Below are 25,035 nucleotides of genomic sequence, written 5' to 3'. Positions count from 1 at the left end.
GCGGCAGATCAGATCGATAGACTGCCCCCCGTAGCATAAAGTTACTCTGGGACTCTGGGACTTGGGACTTGTAGTCCTGACGCATTAGGCATCCTACAGCTGGTGTATGCAAAAGTACTTACTTTGGGGGTGAAGCGGTGTATCACTTATCAGGATGGGGCAGAATATTTATATCCATGATGGTGCCCACATCCTGTGAACACCCCCGGCGCTGAAGAAGGCAAATACTATGCCGAAATGCATTCGCCATCCGGAGTGTTTTTCAATAAAGATGTCTCCATTGTTTCCCCTATTGTGGCCTCTTCCTTTTCCTTATCCTTGGAGGAGGTGTTATATATATATATATATATATATATATATATATATATATATATATATATATATATATATATATATATATATATATATATATATATTACCTACTGGCGGTCGCCAGTAGGTAGTTATAGTTAGGACCACGTTTCCATAGGAAAACCTCAACATTCTATTTTGAATAACTTTGGCGCCGGTCGACGAATCCTCGCAAATTTCTCAAAATAGGTGGGGCGCTACGCTCCGCTCCTACCCTGAAAGTCTCGGGGGGATCCGTCAAGCGGGGGCTGAGATAAAAGGGGGGTCCCAAAACGCGTTTTTCCCATGCATTTTTCCATAGGACCTTTAGAACGAGCTACAGCCCGAACGGCTGAACAGAATTACTCAAAATTTGGGAGAGAGGTAGTCCCTAGGTCAAGGAAGTGCCTTTTGTAGGTTTGGTGTAAATCTGTTCAGTAGATTCTGAGAAAATAGCCTTTAAATCAATATATATATCTGAGCCCGCTTACGGTACGCTTACCGTACGCTTACGGTAAGCGTACGGTGGCGTGCGCGAGCGCGATTCTGATTGGCTCTTAGATCTTAGTAAACATTCGAATCGGTCGAAACCAGGAAGCGGCGGCCGCCATTTTGTGTATTTCACTCTGAAAAAAAGAGTGAAAACAAGGAAAGGGGGCAATGAGGAGAGTTACAGACCCCCTAACAATTGTAAGGGGGTCAAAGAAGGACAGAAAAGTACAAAAAAAACATTTATTGATTTTAAAAAAAATCACGGGGTACGCGTACGGTAAGCTTACGGTAAGCGTACGGTAAAAAAAATAAAAATAAATAAATGAAAAGCAGATTTAAGAGTTTAGAAATTAGGGAGCTCTAAAAAGAGCTGTTGTGTTTATGAAGTCATTTTTTTAGTGGTACCTACAAGTAAGTACCGATGCAGAGTCTAAGGTTCAAGAGGAAGACTCTGTTCCCTTCATCATTGAAGTGCACACCATCTCCTCTATAAATGTCTTGCATGTCATAACGCAAGTTGTTGTGGTAAATGGCACCCATACCATAGTCACGGAGGAAAGCAGAAACAGATTTGTTGACGTGCTTTCTTGCTTTGTCAATCTGCGGACAGAAATGATTGGACCAGTTCCATTTTTGCCTTTGGCATATGTTGGAAAACACAAAGGCAGTTTTAGGGAAAAGTGTAAACAGTTGTGCAAAGGTGTCCTTCATAAGCATTTCCAGACCTACCCCAGTCAAAGTGCCTAGGTCATTGCCACCACAGTGCACTATTATGAGGTCAGGGTGTTGGATTTGAATGAAGGATTTCACCAATGGCATCAATTGGTGCCACTTTAACCCTCTCTGACCAATCCATTTAATGTCTACATTTGGCAAAGCAAGGTCTCTCACCATACCTGTTTTCTCTGCAAACTTTTCACTCCAGAAGACATAGCTGTGCCCTACAATCCACACTGTGAACATCTTCAAAGGAGAACTGGATGCACTCAGGAGGTGTCTTTCAGTAGAATGGCAATATGAAAAGAAAGACAGTTTGGAAATGGAGGCATACATATTTTTTTAAAACAAAAAGAACTGATTGGCTGTTTCATACCATTCCAGAATAAAAACTAGGCTGTATGTGAAAATTAATAGAAGCATGTTTTGTATTGGTACAAAAAAATGTGTAACCAAAGAACAGTACTATGGATTTGCTGTTAGGTTTGAAAAGTCAAGCACTCTTGCTCTGTGGAATTGAAACATTGTGTGTCGAACTTCTGACCTAACTGCACACAGCAGTGTTCCATGAGCTGTTGCTATGGTAGCAGGCAGAAGTCAAGTTGGGGGAAGGGTACTAGGCAGAAGTCAAGTTGGGGGAAGGGTACTTTTGGAAAAGGGTTCGTTTTCAACCAATAGAAATGTGTGAATACATGTGAAAAAAAGGGGGAAGCACTGAGATTTGAAACTTACATGTATATGTGTGGAAAAATAGAGGGAAAGTTTGCCATTATCTGGTTCTGCTGAGAGGAGAGAGGTGAACACAACAGAGATCCTGGCTCTGATAATCTGCTGTTTGAGTGTCACATTTCTTTCACAACTAACTAATTTTAAAGGTGAGTTTAGAGTTTGAGAGGGGATGTATGTGGTAACTTAAGAAATGAATAATAGAAATGGGAATTGTTTTTGTTGTAGTTACACATGGTGGTTTCATAAAGTGTCAGTGTGTAAAAAAAAAATCTGGAAATAAATTTTACATGTTTATTTTAAAAAATATATATAAAAAAAATATTTAAGGATTTTAAAAATTTAAGCATAGTCTTTATAAAAGGTAAGAAAATTAAATTAAAAATATGTTTGAAAAAAATGAAGAATAAAAAAAAATAGCATTTAAAAAACCTTGCAAATTCACTGAAAAAACCATGGGTTTCACACACGTTATAGTTAGGAATTAGCATTTAAAAAACCTTGCAAATTCACTGAAAAAACCATAGGTTTCACACACGTTATAGTTAGGAATTAGCATTTAAAAAACCTTAGAAATTCAGTGAAAAAACCATAGGTTTCACACATGTTATAGTTAGCTGGACATTTTACTCGTAAAAAACCAATGAAATTGCCCCGTTATAGTTAGTTCAGCTAACTATAACTCGCGCGCCCGCAATGCACTGCTGATGACGTCACATATTACATCACTCATGACATGGTCAGTGACATCACTCATGACATCACTGATGACATCTCAAATGACATCACTGATGACATCATCCAGTGAATGTGTGTTTTTCTGAAAATTAAATATGTTTTATATATGTATATCTCAAGGTCGATGGAAGAATAAATGGGTATATAAGTGTCTAAATGGATGATTTGTTTTTGAAAAATTGATTGTGTAACTGACTGATTAAGTGTATCTCTCACTTTGTGTATAAGTGGCTGCATGGGTTGGTGAGTAGCTACATGGGTGTCTATATAGGTTATTAGTTGTTTTTTTGAGTATCAGTCTGAGTGTCTGTATGGTTCGGTGGGGGGTATTACGTAGTGCATAGGTGCATGAATGAGTGACTCACTGTTTGTATGTGTTGAAGACAGCATGTGTGCAGGACTGTATGGGTGGATGAGTGTGTGTATGGGTGTGTTAGTGAGTGAAAGACTGTCTCAATAGTGTCTTCAGGAGTAACTACATATGTTTTAAACTAGTATATGTGACTATTGGTGTATATATGTGAGTATATGTGAGAGGGAGAGATTGAAAGAGTTCCTGTATGAATAAGTATGTGTTTCTATAAGTGATTGTTTAAAAGACTAAGTATGTGTAAGTTTCCGTAGAAGTAAGTGTGGTGGTGTGTGTATAACTGTATATGCAGGTGAATGTATGTTTGATTCTTTATTAGCATGAGTGACTATGTGTGTGAGTAACTCTATGGATGAGTGGCATTATGTAACAGGATGTATAGGTGTATGAGTACATATGATGAGTGAGTACATGTATGAGTGACTGTATAGGACTGTTGGTGAATGAGTGGATGTGTATATGGATCTTAGAATTACTGAAGAGGTTGTTGTAACTGGTATTGGTATGTCCATTGTTTTGAAATTTTTAGTCTCTATTTTTGAATGTGTGTATCAAAGCTTATATTAAGGTGAGAGGAGGTCTGCCACTCTATCACAAGGATGATGTCATCAGTGATGTCATCAGTGATGTCATTTGAGATGTCATCAGTGATGTCATGAGTGATGTCACTGACCATGTCATGAGTGATGTAATATGTGACGTCATCAGCAGTGCATTGCGGGCGCGCGAGTTATAGTTAGCTGAACTAACTATAACGGGGCAATTTCATTGGTTTTTTACGAGTAAAATGTCCAGCTAACTATAACATGTGTGAAACCTATGGTTTTTTCACTGAATATATATATATATATATATATCTAAACTACAATCACAAAGTAGATTAGGTAAATATTGGTCCTGAAAATAGCTACTAGATCATTGTTATGATTAAACTAATGCTGGAAACATGTTGATCTACAGCTATCTATGATAACTAATTTCTAATGTATAGCACCGCTTATTTTAATATAGGTAGGAGAACTTGTTCATTAAAGTTTTTCCTGAGAAGTACCTCATATCCTATTTTTAACTCCACACTTTTTACACAAACACCAATCTACTTTTTTGCTGCCCACAACTGCACTTCACCAAATGGCCGCAAATGATCTCCGGTAAAGAACCGCATAGAAGGTGCCCATCAGGCATTGCAGTGCCGGGCCTGAGGGGGAACAAACGCCCAATAATGAAGCATAACACATATATGTAGGTTTGCGAGGGCATTTGTTCCTATAGAGTCACGCTCCCAGCGTACCCTGAGGAACAGTTATTGACCTACACAGACTCACATACTTTATTAGGAACTGCATAACTCTTATACCTTATTAATTTATGAGTAGTCTTATGAGGTTTGTTTCGTTCAGTTCCTCTCTAGCAAAGACACCTTGCTCAGACGGGCACAGATACCAAATACACTGTACATTATAGTCCCAGAATCTAGCTTTTTTGACCCGCACAACTAACAAACCGTCATCAAAGTCTACCAGGTGCTGCTACAGGCAGGCAAAACCAAGGCAGATTGTAGACCGTTCAGAGAAAATCCTGACTCTGATGGAAGCAATATTTCACTTGCTTTATATGTAAGGCTCCTTGTTCATGGTTTCTCTAGGAGGCAATGCCATATAATGTTAGAGGGCTCGAGAAACTCAAATGTATATCTATGGCTTTATCTCGTTAGCTAAATAGTCCTGAAACAGGAGTCGCAATAGTTTGCGAATTATATTGGATACATTGCATAGAGTGTACATGTGAAGATCATCTTGATTTTTGGTAGGTCTGTAGCTTGGTCAATCAATTTTGAGGCTGAGTCCAAGAATTTCGATGGAGGATTAATATACAAATAACATTTTCCTGTTTGCATAGCATTTCAGTTAGATTAATTTGACTCTACCTCCATAATATGTAGAGAACCACAGAGTACGACTTTGTCCAGTCTTGTGTTTATTCTTTATTTACGCCTACTGGGAGATGCCACCAGATCTGACAGGTCAGGCTTTTATTTTTACATGGAGCCCCTGCACCAGTAGGGCCGGGCACACTAGTGTTCATTCTTGGCCAGATGCTGTTCATAGCACAGGGATAGTAATTCCTCGTAAAATGGAGTCCTGGCACTAAGACAATAATCCTAGGCAACATTCTGGCCTAGATAAAGTGGTGGTAATCCCAGGGAAAATGCCCACTATGGCACAATGATAGCATTTATTGGTAAACTTGTGGCCCTGGCACAATGGAGGTAATTATTGGGAAACAAATGCTTGAACTGTATCAGTGGTGGCAATCCCTAGGAATATGCTGGTCCTGGTACAGAGGTGGAAATCCCTAACTGTGGCACAGTGGTGGTAATCTCTGGCAGCACGCTCACTATGGTACAGTGGTGGTAATTCCTGATGGAATGCTGGCCCTGGCACACTATGGTAATCGGTGCCAACATGTTGGAATTATAATTAGGGCTTCCGGTTTTATGGTATTTTTTTTTTTTAACATTTCCGTCTGCTTTTATCAAGATTTATTTTTTGGCCATCTTATTGGTAGTTATTGATATATGTTTTGTGATAAATGGGACCGTAAAATGGTATATTTCCACATTTATTTAACTGTTGAACGTGCAATCGTACATGGATGCATGTCATGATTTAGCAAATTAAGCAGCCATGTATAACACAACACTACACTCATAGGTACCCATTAGCGTTGTACTACAAATATATGTTAACATATGCATGTATCTAAGGACACCTCAACCTATTTTTTACCTCTCCATGCTGTCTATTTGCTCAGCTGTTGCCTGGAATTCATGAAAGAGAGCATGGAGAGTCTCTCACAACAAGCACCATTTTCAGTATTTTTCCACTTTTAAAAATAAATACTGACAGGAAACACATTGTTTTCTCTCTGTATTTACCTGTAAAAATCTGTAAAAATGGAAAACCGGAATCCTTAATTATAATGTACAGGTGGGGAAAAGGAATTCTAGGGAGAATGAATGCCGGAGTGCGAATTTTGAAACAGAGTTTATTCTAGTGTCGGATGAAAATGTGATGTAAGGTGAAAAGGGGCACAGAGATGTAAGGTTTTCATAGAACTGGTTGCATATGCACTGGGATTATTGTGGTCTCCCTACAACGAGCAATTCATACAGTTTGTAGGTTTGACACATGAAGTTGCCACTTCTTTGTGAATTAATTTGAAAGCAAGTTCGCTCCATTCTGTGAACATTGGAGGAAGGGAGACTGCGCAGTAATTATAAGGTCAAATTATGTTAGTGGAGAACAAGGGAGTGGGACAAGAACCTGCCCAAGATATGGAGAACGGTGACAAAGTGTATGGGATATCTAAAAGAATGCGAGATGTTCAGTGGTGTAATGAAAACGGATGTATGACGTTACAACGCACACTTTTACAACGCATGCACTTACAACGCATTTTTTACAACGCATAATCCATTACAACGCACTACACTTACAACGCATGACACTACAACGCATTTTTAAAAACTACCATTACAACGCATACCATTACAACGCATAATATTTAATTGCATTTAAGGTAAGTATTAGATAGTATAGGGGTAAAAATTACTTTTCTAACTCCAGGGGGTGCAACAGTAGGGTAAGTGTTGGATAGTATAGGGGTAAAAATTACTATTCTAACTCCAGGGGGTGCAACAGTAGGGTAAGTGTTGGATAGTATAGGGGTAAAAATTACTATTCTAACTCCAGGGGGTGCAACAGTAGGGTAAGTGTTGGATAGTATAGGGGTAAAAATTGCTATTCTAACTCCAGGGGGTGCAACAGTAGGGTAAGTGTTGGATAGTATAGGGGTAAAAATTACTATTCTAACTCCAGGGGGTGCAACAGTAGGGTAATTGTTGGATAGTATAGGGGTAAAAATTACTATTCTAACTCCAGGGGGTGCAACAGTAGGGTAAGTGTTGGATAGTATAGGGGTAAAAATTACTATTCTAACTCCAGGGGGTGCAACAGTAGGGTAAGTGTTGGATAGTATAGGGGTAAAAATTGCTATTCTAACTCCAGGGGGTGCAACAGTAGGGTAAGTGTTGGATAGTATAGGGGTAAAAATTACTATTCTAACTCCAGGGGGTGCAACAGTAGGGTAAGTGTTGGATAGTATAGGGGTAAAAATTACTATTCTAACTCCAGGGGGTGCAACAGTAGGGTAAGTGTTGGATAGTGTAGTGTAATATTATGCGTTGTAATGGTAGGCGTTGTAATGGTATGCGTTGTAAAGGTAGTTTTTAAAAATGCGTTGTAGTGTCATGCGTTGTAAGTGTAGTGCGTTGTAATGGATTATGCGTTGTAAAAAATGCGTTGTAAGTGTAGTGCGTTGTAACAGTTGCGTTGTAAAGGTTGTTCCCCAATGAAAACCATTGCAGGAAAGCTGGATTGCTGTAATATACTTCAATGTATTGTGATTTCTGGTTCAGCCACTGGGAGGACATTTCTAGGATCGAGGCAGAGGCAAGCAACAGCGGTAAAGCTGTACTAAGTATAGTGGCACGTTTCCTGGTTGAGCTATTTTTCAGACACACCACTTCAATGCTTTTGGTGGGCTGTGGCCTACTGGTCTGAGCAATGACGTAGCAAAACAACAGACATTGAACCAGGGCTCAACGGATGAATACAAAAACCTGCCACCTGCTGGAGCTGCAATGCAACATCACCAGAAGTCCTCTTCTGCTGTGGGGCGAAGTGACACAGTGGCTGATATTTACCATTGGTTACCCCGAGCCAATGATGTTTCTTTTTATTTGAATATCCAAATGATCACAGCTTAGATTTAAATTGACCTTTTCAAGTGGTTTACTGCTATTGGCCCAGGATAATGGTGCTATATAAACTGTTATACAAATATCTTAATACTTGTATATTTTTTTTATTTTTTTATTCTCTGACCAGTAAGGTACTATTTATGAATTTGTAAAGCACAGGATTCTATTTCACATGGATTATGCCACCTTTTCCATTAGGAGGCCATGCCTCTTGTGGAAGCATCTTACATACGCTTCTTAGGCACATCCATTTTACATCACTGATTTTATTTTTAGCTTTGTCAGGACCATAGGAACCTATACCTTATACATCATCAGCTGTGAGTCTTCCAGAATCTAAGCATTGTTTCAAGGTTTAGGCATTGCTTCTTTGATCCTGGGCATAGCTTGTGTGAGATGGAGATTTGTCACAATTCTGTGCCTTGATAGGATGTGTACACGTTAGCAGCGGGATATGTTAATGCATCATGCTTCTTTATGTATAGTGAACCCTTATCAGTGACTTGAGACTACTTAAGGATAGAATCAATTGCATAAAAAAAAATGATGGAGCCCACCTGTGTGAATGTGATAAGTGGCCCCTGAGGCTCCCGTATCTCAGAGATATGCATAGGTCTAAGGCTGATAAGGGGGCAGAAGGGTGGGCTCCCTGAATTGCAGGCGCCTGTGTTACACTCCCCTGGGCAGATTCGAAGAAATGCCTTGTAAGATGACCCCTAGTTTTTCCTGAAAACAGCATATAGGTTTTAGAGCTGATTGGGGCTCTTATGCTGAGATTTGTTGTAAAATGTATCAATTTGAGTTTACTGCACTCAGTGTTCACAATTTACAACACCTTTAATTTCAAGCTAGTTATTTTTTACATTTTGTGATATAGGAAGGGACTGGAATGCGGCCGAGGTAATAACTTGTGGCTCATATTAACTCAGTCATTCCATCCGTCACTTCTTGTTTTTGTCAGCGAGTTGATCTAAGCTGCACTGGTATGCACAGACCTTGTTCCCACAGCACATGCTTCTATAGAATTAAAGCCGCACTTCACTGATGAGGCCCAACAAGTCTGAAAAGCGATGTTGCTTGTGTTCTTTTGCACACTAGACAGTGACGTAACTAAAGTGCCAGAGGGGGGCCTGAGCTCTGTGGGCCCTCTCCGGCACTGGTAGGTCCCTGTCCTGAAAGCTCTAGACTGAGTCCGAAGCGTGGGAGGCCCCCTGCATGTACTTTGCCGGGGCTCCCTCAAGTTTTGTTACATCACTGAGACGAGATGTGGCTGAGCAGCTCTTTAGGGGGCAGGTCCAATTCTGATTTGCATATGGTTGGCCCTAAGTCTGATTTGCATATGGTTGGCCCCTGTCTGTGGTCACAAAATGAGCAAAACCATGAAGAACTTTAACACCGTCCATAATAGTTTATAGTGACTGAGAATAAATAAGGCATTGCGCTGATCACTTCATGTTTGTCTCAGTAATGTGACATATGGAGACTTGTGAGAGTTTGATAAGAAAGATGGCATCTGATCTAGTTTAATCTTCAAACCATTTCATGGAACCTATATGGTCACAGGATGGACCGTGGAAAGAATGAGTCATATAAACTCTGCAAAAATAAGCTGGAGAAATATTTCATTGAAAAAATTCAGACCATATTAACCCTTTTTGTTGGAGTGTTACTTTGATGGCATTAGTCTGGGGCACAGCTGGCCATTAGAAGAGCCTCAGAGTGCGGTCTTCTGCCTGCGGGTGCCTGACCACACCATCCCTTTTTCCATCTTAGATGAATGGCGTTGGGGATTTAGAAAGCATAATTATTGAAAAATGATCTGAGGCACTTTGCTGGGACATGGTAAGATGAACATTGAAGTGCATTTTCCTCTGCATAAAAGTGTCATATTGTGAAAAATAGTTACAGACAGCTTTTACCATGATACCACCTCGTGTAATAAAAAACAAAACCTAAAATAAAAATACCCTACATTTATACATACATAAAGGGCTTTAAGTCTCCCTTTACATCTATTGTTTTATTTACCTGTGTTTTCTCATTTTGACTCCACCAGTATACAGAAAGGGGGAATGGGTCAGCCACTTCCAAGTAGTGTCCCTCTTGAATTGCAAGTGATGGCTTTTTTACCTGATCATATGCGCACATCTGCATGAAAAGAAGTACCCTTCCGTGCTAATGGGTCAGTACTTTTACCGCTGCTTTACGGCAGGAGCTATCGTTATCTTAGAACAGGAGTTATAGTTACTAGAGATATTTATAACTGGTGAATTTCAGTGTTTTTTTAAAGTATAAAACTGTAGGTTGGCACTGACATTTTCACCCAACCGCAACAACACTTTAAGCTTTGTTTTTTTCAGTAAAAAAAGTATGTGTATGTATGTGTATGTATGTGTGTATATATATATATATATATATATATATTACCTACTGGCGGTTGCCAGTAGTTAGTTATAGTAAGGAGCTATTACCCATAGGAAATCTGCAACATTCTATTTGGAGTAACTTTGGCGCCGGTTGACGAATCTTCGCAAACTTTTCAGAACTCGCGGCCCGCCCCGGTCCGCTTCTATCCTGAAAGTCTCGGGGTGATTCGTCAAGCGGGGGCCGAGAAAAAAGGGGGTTCCCAAAACGTGTTTTTCCCATGCAATTTTCCATAGGGACCTTTAGTCGCAGCTACAGCCCGAAATACACCAAATTTGGCAGAAAGGTAGACCTTGGTTCAGAGTCGTGCCTTTTGTTTAAATGGTGTAAATCCACGTGGCCCCCCTTCTGGAGCCCTCGAGGGCCCTGGGGACCGTCTCCCCCCAGGGCCGGCTCCTGCAGTGTCCCGGGGTGCCCACCCCCGGTACACTGCTGTTTGCTATGGCAGGGCGAGAGCCGAGGCTCCCGCCCTGTCATAGCAAACTTGGGATTGGTTTTTGAAAGAGAGAGCAGGGAAACCTGCTCTCTCTTTCAAAATGCAAAATGCAAACCATTTTGATTTTCCACATGGGGAGCTGCATGTTAGCAGCTCCCCATGTGGAAAAACAATGCCGGCTCCCGAAGGACGCGGGGAGCCGGCTGGGACCGTGAGGGCATTGGGGCTCCCCCCACGGTCCCCAACATTATATATGAGCTCCGGGGGATGGGGTACCCGGGGAGAATAGAAATTAGTGATAGGTGCTATTTTTTTTTCCAGTAAAATTAGGAGTCGCACACCCAGCGCGGCGCTTAGCGCAGCCCCATGGTGTGCACGCGCTGGGTGCATGACTCCTGACGCGTCGAACACGTATATGACGTCTCACGCAAGTGCGCGAGCGTCGCGTAAAGTAATGCGTATGTGTCACGTATGCGCCTGGAGTTGCTTACCGGTCGCATATCAATCGCGCAGGAAAATATGCACCCATCGCACACCCTATGCAGATCCTACACAACAATCGTAAAATGGTGGCTCAGTTCCGCACAGTGATCGAGAAAGGTACGCTTTGGTTGCGCGACTCCGAAAACAAATTGAAAAAAAACTATAAAAAATTTATAAATATTTTAAAAAATATAAAATAAAAAAAACAATATTGGAGGATCAATATTCTTAAAAACATTTTTTTTCAATTTATATTAAAAATATGTAATGTAATTTAAAAAATAAAATATGTAAAAATAAATAGTTTAAAAAATGTAGAAAAACAGTATCAAAAAACTAAATATAACAATATATTTACAAATTATCATTTAAAAAAACCTTTGAAATTCACTGAAAAAAACATAGGTTTCTGATATGTTATAGCTAGGAATTAGCATTTAAAACACCTTTGAAATTCACTGAAAAAACCATAGGTTTCAGATATGTTATAGTTAGGAATTGGCATTTAAAAAACCTTTGAAATTCACTGAAAAAACCATAGGTTTTAGGGGCATTATAGTTAGGAATTAGCATTTAAAAAACCTTAGAAATTCACTGAAAAAACCATAGGTTTTAGGGGTTTATAGTTAGCTGGACATTTCACTTGTACAAAACCAGTGAAATTCCCCCGTTATAGTTAGTTCAGCTAACTATAACTTGCACGCCCTCAATGCACTGCTGATGACATCACATATTACATCACTCATGACATGGTCAGTGACATCACTCATGAAATCACTGATGACATCTCAAATGACATCACTGATGACATCACTGATGACATCATCCACTGAATGTGTGTTTTTCTGAAATTTAAATATGTTTTTTATATGTGTATCTCAAGGTCGATGGAAGAATAAATGGGTATATAAGTGTCTAAATGGATGATTTTTTTTGAGAAATTGATTGTATAACTGACTGATTAAGTGTATCTTAGTGAATACATGGGTTAGTGAGTAATGTTTAAATATGTAAATATCTGTATCAGTCTCTCACTTTGTGTATAAGTGGCTACATGGGTTGGTGAGTAGCTACGTAAGTGTCTATACAGGTTATTAGTTGTTTTTTTGAGTATCAGTATGAGTGTCTGAGTGTCTGTATGGCTTGGTGGGGGGTATTACGTAGTGCATAGATGCATGAATGAGTGACTCACTGTTTGTATGTGTTAGTGAGTGAATGACTGTCTCAATAGTGTATTTACGAGTAACTACATATGTTTTAAACTAGTATATGTGAGTATTGGTGTATATAAGTGAGTATATGTGAGAATGAGAGATTGGAAGAGTTCCTGTATAAATTAGTATGTGTTTCTATAAATGATTGCTTAAGAGAGTAAGTATGTGTAAATTTCTGAAGAAGTAAGTGTGGTGGTGTGTGTCTAACTGTATATGCAAGTAAATGGATGTTTGATACCTTGTATGCATGTGTGACTATGTGTGTGAGTAACTCTATGGATGAGTGTCAGTGTGTAACAGGAAGTATAGGTGTATGAGTACATATGATGAGTGAGTACATGTATGAGTGACTGTATAGGACTGGTTATGAATAAGAGGATGTGTGTGTAGATCTTGGAATTACTGAATAGGTGTGTTGTAAGTGGTGTTGGTATGTCCATTGTTTTGAAAATGTTAATTTCTATTTTCGAGTGTGTGTATCAAAGGTTATATTAGGGTGAGAGGAGGTCTGCCACTCTACCACTCTACCACAAGGATGATGTCATCATTGATGTCATCAGTGATGTCATTTGAGATGTCATCAGTGATGTCACTGACCATGTCATGAGCAATGTAATATGTGACGTCATCAGCAGTGCATTGCGGGCGCGCGAGTTATAGTTAGCTGAACTAACTATAACGGGGGAATTTCACTGGTTTTGTACAAGTGAAATGTCCAGCTAACTATAACACCCCTAAAACCTATGGTTTTTTTCAGTGAATATATATATATATTCACTGAAAAAACCATAGGTTTCACACATGTTATAGTTAGCGGAAATTTTACTGATAAAAAACCAATGAAATTCCCCAATTATAGTTAGTGCAGGCAACTATAACTCACGCGACCGCAATCTGGTTTTTTCAGTGAATTTGCAAGGTTTTTTAAATGCTAATTCCTAACTATAACGTGTGTGAAACCTATGGTTTTTTCAGTGAATTTGTACGGTTTTTTAAATGCTAAGTTACTTTACGCCATTCGTGGCGTGCACGCCCACTTAACGCACTTAACGCAGTTCGTTCCGTGCGCGTACGGTGCGCTTCGCGCACCGTGCGCGCACTTTACGCAGTTAGTGCCGTACACGCAAGGTGGGCACGCGGTGCGCGTAGCGCACCGTGCGCACATGGAGGACATATTATGCGCTTCCTTGTGATAGGTAATCTGTTAAATTTAATTTGTAAGTGATGACAATAATACGCCATGCACAGAGAGTGTTTTTTTTTTATTAAAATTTTTAGCGTAAGCGCACCGTACGCGTACGGTAAGCGTAATCGGCGAAATTTTAAAAAAATAAAAATTTACCGTTTTTGGCCTTAGGGGATCTTTGAGGACTCAACTAACATGGCTATGTGCATGGGCGCTGTCTAAACAGCCCCTTTATATGTTTTTTGCCTTTGTTTACACAGCCCCCCCCTCAGAGTGCGAGAGAGAAAATGGCGGCCGCCGCTTCCTGGTTTCGACCGATTCGAATGTTTACTTAGATGTAACAGCCAATCAGAATCGCGCTCGCGCACGCCACCGTACACGTACGGTAAGCTTACGGTAAGCGTACCGTAAGCGTACCGTAAGCTGGCTCAGATATATATATTGATTTAAAGGCTATTTTCTCAGAATCTACTGAACAGATTTACACCAAACCTACAAAAGGCACTTCCTTGACCTGAGGACTACCTCTCTGCCAAATTTCTAGTAATTCTGTTCAGCCGTTCGGGCTGTAGCCCTGTCTAAAGGTCCTATGGAAAAATGCATGGGATAAACGCGTTTTGGGGCCCCCCTTTTATCTCAGCCCCCGCTTGACGAATCCCCCCGAGACTTTCAGGGTAGGAGCGGAGCGTAGCGCCCCACCTATTTTAAGAAATTCGCGAGGATTTGTCGACCGGCGCCAAAGTTATTCAAAATAGAATGTTGCGGATTTCCTATGGAAACAGGGTCCTAACTATAACTACCTACTGGCGACCGCCAGTAGGTAATATATATATATATATATATATATATTCACTGAAAAAACCATAGGTTTCATGTACGCTATAGTTAGGAATTGGCATTTCAAAAACCTTAGAAATTCAGGTGGTGTGTATATAACTGTATAGGTGAGTAAATGGGAGTGTGATTGATTCTTTACATGACTATCTAGGTCTGTGAGTAACTTCATGGATGAGTGGAGGTATATGACTGTTTGAATAGGTGTATGATATTGCATATGATAGTGTTGTATTGAGGAGTGACTGCATGTATAAGTGATTGTATGGGTGAATGAGTGGATGTGTGTGTAGACCTAAGAATCAGTGAGTGGGTATGTAGTAACTGGTATTGGTGACTCTATGGTTTCAAAATTGGTAGTCTGTATTTTAGAATGGGTGTATCAAAGGTTATATTAGGGTGTGAGGAGGTGCATCGGATTATCACGTGGATGATGTCATCAGTGATATCATTTGAGATGTCATCAGTGATGTCACTGACCATGCCATGAATGATGTAATATGTGACGTCGTGAGCAGTGTGTTGCGGGGGCGCAATTCATAGTTAGCTGAACTAACTATAGCAGTAGAATTTCTATGGTTTTGTGAGTGAAATGTCCAGCTAACTATAACACCCCTGAAACCTTTTTTTTCAGTGAATTTCTAAGGTTTTTTACATGCAATTTTCTAATTATAACTTCTGTAAAACCTATGGCTTTTTCAGTGATTTTCAAAGGTTTTTTAAATGCTAATTTCTAACGACAATGTCCCTATAACCTATAATGTTTTTTAAGTAAATTTTAAAAAGACGTGTATACTGTTTATATTGAAAACTAACTTAACAGTTAACTTAACACAACGAGGAGCATACCTGGCTGGTGGTCGCTCCGCTGCGCACTCTGCATAGCCCGGGGGTCAGGAGGCGCTGTGATTTTCTTCTTTGCCGCCAGAGACCTTGCTGGACGCCGCGTTGGGGACTACAGCCCCCAGAATCCCTAGCGGCACTTCCGGCTTCCGCTTCCCTGCACGCCCGGAGGCGCTTAAAGCTGTGAGGCTCCCTCGGTGGAGCGGGGGCACAACGAGGAGCATACCTGACTGGTGGACGCTCCGCTGCGCACTCTGCATAGCCCGGGGGTCAGGAGGCGCTGTGATTTTCTTCTTTGCCGCCAGAGACCTTGCTGGACGCCGCGTTGGGGACTACAGCCCCCAGAATCCCTAGCGGCACTTCCGGCTTCCGCTTCCCTGCGCGCCCGGAGGCGCTTAAAGCTGTGAGGCTCCCTCGGTGGAGCGGGGGCACAACAAGGAGCATACCTGGCTGGTGGACGCTCCGCTGCGCACTCTGCATAGCCCGGGGGTCAGGAGGCGCTGTGATTTTCTTCTTTGCCGCCAGAGACCTTGCTGGACGCCGCGTTGGGGACTACAGCCCCCAGAATCCCTAGCGGCACTTCCGGCTTCCGCTTCCCTGCGCGCCCGGAGGCGCTTAAAGCTGTGAGGCTCCCTCGGTGGAGATGGGGCACAACGAGGAGCATACCTGGCTGGTGGTCGCTCCGCTGCGCACTCTGCATAGCCCGGGGGTCAGGAGGCGCTGTGATTTTCTTCTTTGCCGCCAGAGACCTTGCTGGACGCCGCGTTGGGGACTACAGCCCCCAGAATCCCTAGCGGCACTTCCGGCTTCCGCTTCCCTGCGCGCCCGGAGGCGCTTAAAGCTGTGAGGCTCCCTCGGTGGAGCGGGGGCACAACGAGGAGCATACCTGGCTGGTGGACGCTCCGCTGCGCACTCTGCATAGCCCGGGGGTCAGGAGGCGCTGTGATTTTCTTCTTTGCCGCCAGAGACCTTGCTGGACGCCGCGTTGGGGACTACAGCCCCCAGAATCCCTAGCGGCACTTCCGGCTTCCGCTTCCCTGCGCGCCCGGAGGCGCTTAAAGCTGTGAGGCTCCCTCGGTGGAGCGGGGGCACAACGAGGAGCATACCTGGCTGGTGGACGCTCCGCTGCGCACTCTGCATAGCCCGGGGGTCAGGAGGCGCTGTGATTTTCTTCTTTGCCGCCAGAGACCTTGCTGGACGCCGCGTTGGGGACTACAGCCCCCAGAATCCCTAGCGGCACTTCCGGCTTCCGCTTCCCTGCGCGCCCGGAGGCGCTTAAAGCTGTGAGGCTCCCTCCGCGTCGCGGGACGCGCGCGGGCGGCGCCGGGCTAAGCCCGGGCAAAGGGCGGGCCCTCTGTGGCCCTCAGAGGCCAGAAGAGACTGGACTGGGCCAGGTTTCTGTGCATCTTGTCGAATGGTGTTGACCGCGCATTGACTATTGTTGCCATTTGATATATCCATTTGTTTTTTAATCTGATTGTCCTGTTTGTGAGTGCGTAGGCAGACACTAGGGTTTCTGGGCAGAAGCTTAACCTATAAGCGAACGGAATGGTTAAATCAAAAACTGATAAAGCGATGGCGGCTCCAGCTACCCTAGATAATTTCCTGGTCAGGAAAGTAACACAGATTAATAATGATAGACGTGTATCCTTGGGGAAAGGCACCGTGATTGAAGATACATTATTAGAAAATGATTCTCTAAGCCAGCCCCAAGACCCTGAGATCAACCCGAGTGGTGTTATCTCTACGGCCCTCCCAGTTTTCATTCCTGTAGAGGTGGAGGTCCATTCTGCTTCTCGGGTGTCGTCAAGTTCTGATGCTGATGTACTAAATGAGACCCAACCTGAGATTAGGCATACGAGATCATGTAGAACACGGTCTCAAAGGGAGAACGGGAAACATAATAATTGTAAACCAAAAAAGAAGGTCGGTAAGCCAAATACTGGTACTGTTATACCAAACCCTTTTGTATTCGCGGCCACTAATGGTGCTGGTAATGGAGCTAATCTAAACTCGGATATGATTGCCTCACTTTTAAAAAACTTAGAAGCTTCTTTTACTGTCAAAATGGAGGAGCTTATTAAACCATTAACCACTAAGATTGATGATTTAGCTAAGGAAGTGATAAGGCTGGGTGACCTGTTATTGTCTCGGGAGATAGTTCAGCCTAGTGGAATTGATTACTCTGGGGGGAAAAGGAGAGATACTGCTGTTCCTAATGATATACAGAATAAGGGGAGGGGAGAATCTGCTGATACAGTTATCCCAGGACCCGTAACTTTTACCCAGCCGGATATTCCTGTGGAAACTGTTTTGCAGCAACAATTATCCATAACTCCCCACAGCATTAGAGCCTCTAGTGTGGCGAGACACAATGGTCATCTTAATCTACCACCAGACTGTGCTCCTTTTGTAGTAGTACTGACCAATGTGCCCTCTTGTGGCACCCACCCTGCATCTCCCCATGATGAATCCTTTATCTCTCTGAAAAATAAGACAGTGTCCTGGCTCAACAAAAATTGTGGATTTCCGATTTCCTATTTTGACGAGATATTAACAGTAAGGCGTGTAAATTGGGTAGGGCCGTCCAAAAAGTCTGGTTCAGGGGACTGTATAGTCGTAAATTTTAAACACCCCCAGCATGTAGCAACCGTACTTTTGAGAGCTGCTGCACTGGTTTATAACACAAATAGTATCTGTGTACGCCCCTTGGGTTATTTTTATGCACATTTGTGCAAACCACGACTGCAACAGAATTTAACCAGGCGGGGACGTGAACCTTTTACTCCCGTGCAAGAGACCCATCTTCTGCATAATATTACTAATTCCTGTGGTGTTGGTGGACCGATTGGCGTGTCTAATAGGAGTGTTAGTGCTGGACACTATCAATATGGGCCGAATCTTCACACACAGAATAGGTTCGAAGTATTATCTGGTCTTGAACTGTGCGATTGACGGGGGGCACCTGCAGCTCAGGACATCGGGGCTTCAGGTGAACCTACTAATCCAGATAATTTGGTAGGTAAATTGTCAGGATGTCTTGCTGTCTCTTGGAACATTGCGGGTCTTGCTGCCAAAATGTCTGATGTAAACTGGGTGATCTATATCAAACAATTCTCGATTATTTGTTTACAAGAAACCTGGGAATTGGGATGTGAACTCTTTTTGGAAGGGTATAGGGCCTTCTTTGTGCCAGCCTTGCCATCTGTGCGGGGTAGGCCCAAGGGGGGCCTTGTAATTTTTGTATCTATATTAATTCCCTGTGAAGTACAAAGAATTGTTGCACAGCATACAGGTGTAATGGGTGTAACCTTAAGTGGAGGTAATGTCCGTGTCGGGCTGGTGAACTTTTACAATGCTGTTCATGATAGTGGTGGCAGGAATCATATTTATTTTTTAAATTCCTTTGTTTCAAATTTTATGGAAAATGTGGGCCATAACCTCCTGATTATGGGGGATTTTAATTTGCATCCTTGTATAGACCCATTGCACAAATGTTTACCAGAAATGGTGTGTGATCGGGCAGACTGTCTCCATATGGAGCACACAAAGGAGGGTGAACTGTGTAATGACTTTTTGAATGACCATGACCTCTGTTTGGCCATGTCTTTAAAAGACCCGCTATTTCGCTTTGATACCCCTACTTTTAAAGGGCATGGAAGGGGTATCTTTATAGACCATATATTGGTCTCGCAGACGATGCAAACTTTTGTGGATTCTTTTACCATCGACTTTAGTGAATTCAGTGACCATAATCCTCTTATAATCGGTCTAAACTGCCCATGGTTCAAAAAAGGTATTACGAGTATCAGGCAAGGTAGTTTGGTTACAACTGATGGTAAGAGGCGCTTAAAATGGTCTATGGTCTCTGAGGATGTCCTCTATAAGAATATCACTGCAGGTTGTGCCGAGGACATCAAAGTTTGTATGAATGGGGGAGGTGAACCCAAGCTGGTTCTAGAAGCGTACCAAAACATTACGGAAAGGGTATCAGCATTTCTATCGGTCCCATATAAACCCCGACTTAACTTAGGCCCGAGATGGTTCAGTCATGACTGTACTCTAGCTGCCCGTAATTTGAGGGTAGCCTTGGCAGCAACCCCGAGGAACAGGGAGGCCGTAAAACTCTGTAGAAAGGAATATAAGGCTACTATTGCTGCCCGAAAAGAGTTTTTGAGGAAAGAGGCCTGGGAGGAATTGCTTGATCCCGCTACTTTGAATAACAGCACTAAATTTTGGGGTCTGGTAAAGAAACCTTTTTTGACTGGGGACTCGGGAGATGGACTGGTTTGTTGTATAACAAAGGAGGAATGGGAGAGTCATTTTAAAAGTTTATATTATTCAGAGGCAGATGCAACTATGGTTGCTGTCCCCTCTGATAGGGAAAGTACTGCCATCATTTTTGATATAAATGAGGTTCTGGTTGCTATAAAGGGTCTTACTGCTAACAAAGCCCCTGGCCCTGATGGAATACCACCTGATCTTTATAAATCTGATCCGGACTTTTGGGCTCCCATTCTGACTGCTGTTTTTAATGCAGCAGCCACATTGGGTTGCCCGGAGACTTGGGGTCTCTCAACAATAGTTCCGGTCTTTAAGAAAGGAGACAGGGGTAGTGCTTTGTGTTATCGCCCAATCTCGTTAATTGATTCAATGGTGAAGATAATGGGGAGAGTTATACTCCAACGCCTAACAAGCTGGACGAACGAAAACAATATTTTGTCGACCTCTCAATATGGTTTTTGTGAAGGGCGTTCAACTATAACTCAATGTCTTCATTTGTTTCTTATATTGAATAAATATACTGTTGTGTATAAAGGAACAATTCACCTTGCCTTCATGGATCTGTCCTCTGCCTTCGACTGTGTCAATAGGGGGAGGCTGTGGCAGACCATGAAGGATAAGGGTATTGATAAGGGGATTGTGGAGTTCCTTGCGGACCTGCACAACGACACAAGAGCTAACGTGAGGTTTTCATCGACCGGGGAAACTACAAGAAGTTTTAGTATCAATAAAGGAGTACGTCAGGGGTGTATTTTGGCCCCTTTTCTTTTTAACTTTTATATAAATGACCTTGAGGCTGTCTTACAAGAGGTAAAATCAGACTGCCCTAGAGTTGGTCTGAGGGGTATCCCTCTACTTTTATATGCTGACGATGCGGTCTTAATTTCCAGAACAGAAGTTGGTCTCCAGGCACTATTGAATGTTTTTAATAATTTCATGTGTGATAGGGACCTTAAGGTCAACAACTCAAAATCCTATATTATGCATGTTGGCCGACAACCGAAGAAGAAGTTCAATTTTAAATTGAATGACGTCTCGATCCCTACCACTCAAACATTCACCTATTTAGGTATCTTATTTGATACCAAACTTAATTGGGCTCCTCACTTGGCCAAGAAAAAGGGGGAAATGACTAGAGTCAATGCCTCCATCTTCAATACTGCGTCTAAACTGGGGAATAAACCAAATGTGGCTATGATGAAATTATACAACTCTAAATCCATAGCCACTGCTGTGTACGGTAGTGAGATATGGGGCTACATAAATGGCGAACAATTACAAATAGTTGAAAATAAATTTTTAAAACGCCTGTTATGTGTCCCATGTAGTACCTCGAACTTAATTGCACATGAAGAACTTGGCTGCCAGTATTTATCCGACATTGTCGGTTTAAAACCTCTGTTATGCTGGGTAAAACTATGGTTAAGTGATGAAATCCCTTTAACACATTTGATAGTGGAAGACCTTATATCACTTGATCATGCCATGTGTGTACCTTGGCTTAAATACCTGAAGTCCCAATTTTTGAAACTTGGTTGCCTGAACTTGTTTGATAAACCGAGGGATATAGTCAAGGGTGATGTAGCAACAATTAAAAAAGATTTCTCTATGAAATGTATTGCCCTAAGAGATGAAGTTGAGCTCTTAAAACCTAATGTTAGAAAGTATATTATGCTGAGTACTTGCAACTCTATGGAAAAGTATCTAACATGCCCCTTCACCTCACATGAGAAATTTTTGCTGACCCGATTCAGGTTTAACATTTTCCATCTTCTCTTATTTAGACCCACGGCAGATATTTTTAAGAAACCTGTAGCTCCCTGTGGCTGCGATGGGAAGTCTCCACAGGATATGCTACATTTTATGTTTTTATGTACATTTTATGAATATCCCCGTAGGAGATACCTTGTTACCCTTTTAAAGAAATTAAATTTTGAACAAATTAGACCTGCCTTTATGTACTTACAGCTGCTGCACCCGGATAGTGTCCTCCAGGTGTTAGAATTTTTAAAATTGACACTAAGATTTAGAAAATGTTTAGATGAGTAAATGTAACTTCCTCTGAACTATTAGTCGCCCATTGCACTAATGCACTTTTTTTCCTGTACTGTTTTGCCTTTGCACTCTTTTATGGAATTTATGTATTGTATGTCTGTGTGATCGATTTTGTCATTAATGTGATGTTTTTTAATATGAACTGTTTATTGATGTGTACTTTTATGGATTGAAAAATATCCGAAATAAAGTCATTATCTATCTATCTATAACTTATAATTTTGGCTCCTGGTTTTATGGTATTTATGTTTTGGTCAATTCCGTCTGTATTTATCCATCTTTTTTTTTTAAATAATTGTATCTGTATTTACCCATATATATTTTGGGTTTTGTGTAAAAATGAATCTGAAATGAGTATATTTCCACATTTATCTATCTGATAAATATGCACTCATGCCTGAAGGACTGACCGTTTTCAGTCATATAAACACTCTCAGATGATAAAATATGCACAACCTTGATGTTAAAATGTGCATGTTTTGTTTTACGAGCATATATATTGCTGTTTAAGGCTCTTTACTTAACATTCTTTTATTGTTTTAACCCTTTTAATTTTAGAACGACAGACCTATTTACCTGGTAGTCATGATTGACAGTATTTAGAATCGCTCAAAAAATAACCCAATTTCCGTTTTTATCCACATTTTAAAATAAATACAGAGAGGAAAATAAATAGTTTTCTGTCTGTATTTATCTGTAAAAATCAGTAAAAACGGAAAACAGGAAGCCCTACTTATAATTAAACAATGTTTACAACTTAATTAGCAGTAATTAACATATAAGTGTAGTATAAGTGTGACGCGGCACCTATAATACCTGACTTCGAACAACAGTGTTCACAGTTCGATTCCCGGCTCGAGCAGCATGTTAGCCCACCACTATCTCACTGTGGGCAACACCTTGCTTAATCCTCCCAATGTCCCCGAGCGCTGTCACACCTTTCCGGGGGTAGCTGTACGCTTTACAAAAGCTGGCGTTTTGTTAATTTAACAGCATAGTGATGACAAATATTAGCACGTATTTTTTTTTCTTCTATTGTGAACAATATTTTTTTTATGTCTTCTATTTAAATGTTTTTAATCATGAGAATGCAAATGACACAGTTTGCCGGGTAACAGTTTTTAAACTCTCCAACGTATGTACATATTAAGGACCTTATACGTGTTACAATGGAAATCGAAATATTTACAGCTTCAAATTTGTAACTTTTCCCAACACGTGCACAAATTAAACAGTTAAAACATGAGCACGTGTAAACTATAAAAAGTGACATCTAAATAGGCGGAGCCGCATCTTCCTTCCATAAACTACTCAATAACCAAAAAGTATATAAACCACCCGTTGTTCGATTAGTTTCGTTTTGGTGAGTTATTTATCCGTGTCCATTCTGTGATGCAGGTTCCCTTTTCTAGCATCGGATTCTTGTTTTGCGGCAACAAAACATATTCCGGAGTTGTAAGTTGTTTGATTATGGCATAGTAGATATTTATAATACGTAGCTATTTGTCAATATTTAAACATTTATATCTGGAAAAAGTGTTATTGCATGTTTTTGCCTTTTTTTCTGTAAGGTCTACAGCTTGTTTTCAGAAACAGACAGATTACAGCAAACATTGCTCCTTTTCTGGCTCCTTTCATCTTACATATTGTGACTTTCTATATTATAATATTGACACAGTACTTCACTTCAGAGGTCTTGGTGATCTGTCGGCGCAAACCCTAAAGATTTATAATGAACGTCACCAGCTTCCAGTTGTTAGTCTGTTTTCCCCTGGGGATCATATACTGTCAATATGTATCTTATAATATGAACAGTCATGGTGATCTCAGAGGAGTTCATGACCCATTGGCGCAAAGAGTAAAGGTATATAAGCAACGTCACCAGCTTCCGGTTTTTAGTCTGTTCCCCCCTTTTGATCATATACTGTGAATATGTATATTATAATTTTCACAGTCATAATGATCTCAGAGGAGTTTATGATCCGTCACCACGAAGATCAAACGTTTCGAAGTACCGGAGAAAAGAAGCTCTGAAAATATTCACCACTCGAAAGTATTTAGTTATTAATCTTCTGTTGTATTCATAACTTTATTTTCCTTTTATTTTTACTGTAACGATGGTGTCACTCGTTATACTGTAAGACTGTCCTATTGTTACAGAAGAGGAATTGGAGATTTGTCAGCGCCATCTGAAATACAGCTTACTGAGCTGTATAACATAGTTGATCAGATATTTTTTCAGTGAGCATATTTTACGAAACTGCAGTCTAAAGAAATAGAGCTTTCATACATACTTTCTTACTTTAAACATTTGATAAACCCTACATTTCTGAATGTTATTTTCTAATTTCTATTTTTCTCAGTTGGGGTTCCTATTCACTTTCTCCCTATAGAATATGTAAGTCCAGTACTGTATATTATAATAGTAGTATCCTATATATTCTTAAATGAGTACGTGATTTGTTAGCGGAACAGTGTGCGACATTTCTATGTAATATAACGTCTTTTGTGATAAACTGTTTTTTACTTATTCTTCTGACCGCAGATGATGTAGTGCAGGAGTGTTTGTTTTAGCACTTCTTTTCTACTTTATCTAAAAGTAACTGATGCCCTCTTATATTATCAAGAATATGGGGCAACACTTTTACAAACTATAGCAGAATAAAGGAGGGTATGGCCACGCTTAAGTGATCTTTTATGAAATTCCATTTTTATTTGTCACCCCTTTAATATATACAGCGTCAGTATCTGAAGAAAGTTCATTTGTAATTGCTAAATAAAAACTGTTTGAAACCTAAACTGAAATTTTTGCTGCGCAACCACACCTCCCCGTCAGAAAAGTAAACACCACATTATAAGTAAATAGTGCTCCTGGGAAGTATCCCACTCGCAAACTTAATAAAATGAAAACCACAACATACTCTGTTAATTTTCCACCATGATTTGCACAATGCACGGCAATTATATAAATGGTCCTTAAAATATATTAAAAACAATTTTTACCTTCACAATTCCTCTCCACCACCTTGTGAACACTGTACAGAGTTAATAGTGTTCCTACCCTCCCCTTTACTGCTT

This window comes from Triturus cristatus, chromosome 5_2, assembly GCF_964204655.1.
Source record: "Triturus cristatus chromosome 5_2, aTriCri1.1, whole genome shotgun sequence".
Classification (NCBI taxonomy): Eukaryota; Metazoa; Chordata; class Amphibia; order Caudata; family Salamandridae; genus Triturus; species Triturus cristatus.
The sequence above is the reverse complement of the archived record's forward strand: the minus strand, read 5'-3'. Positions refer to the sequence as shown.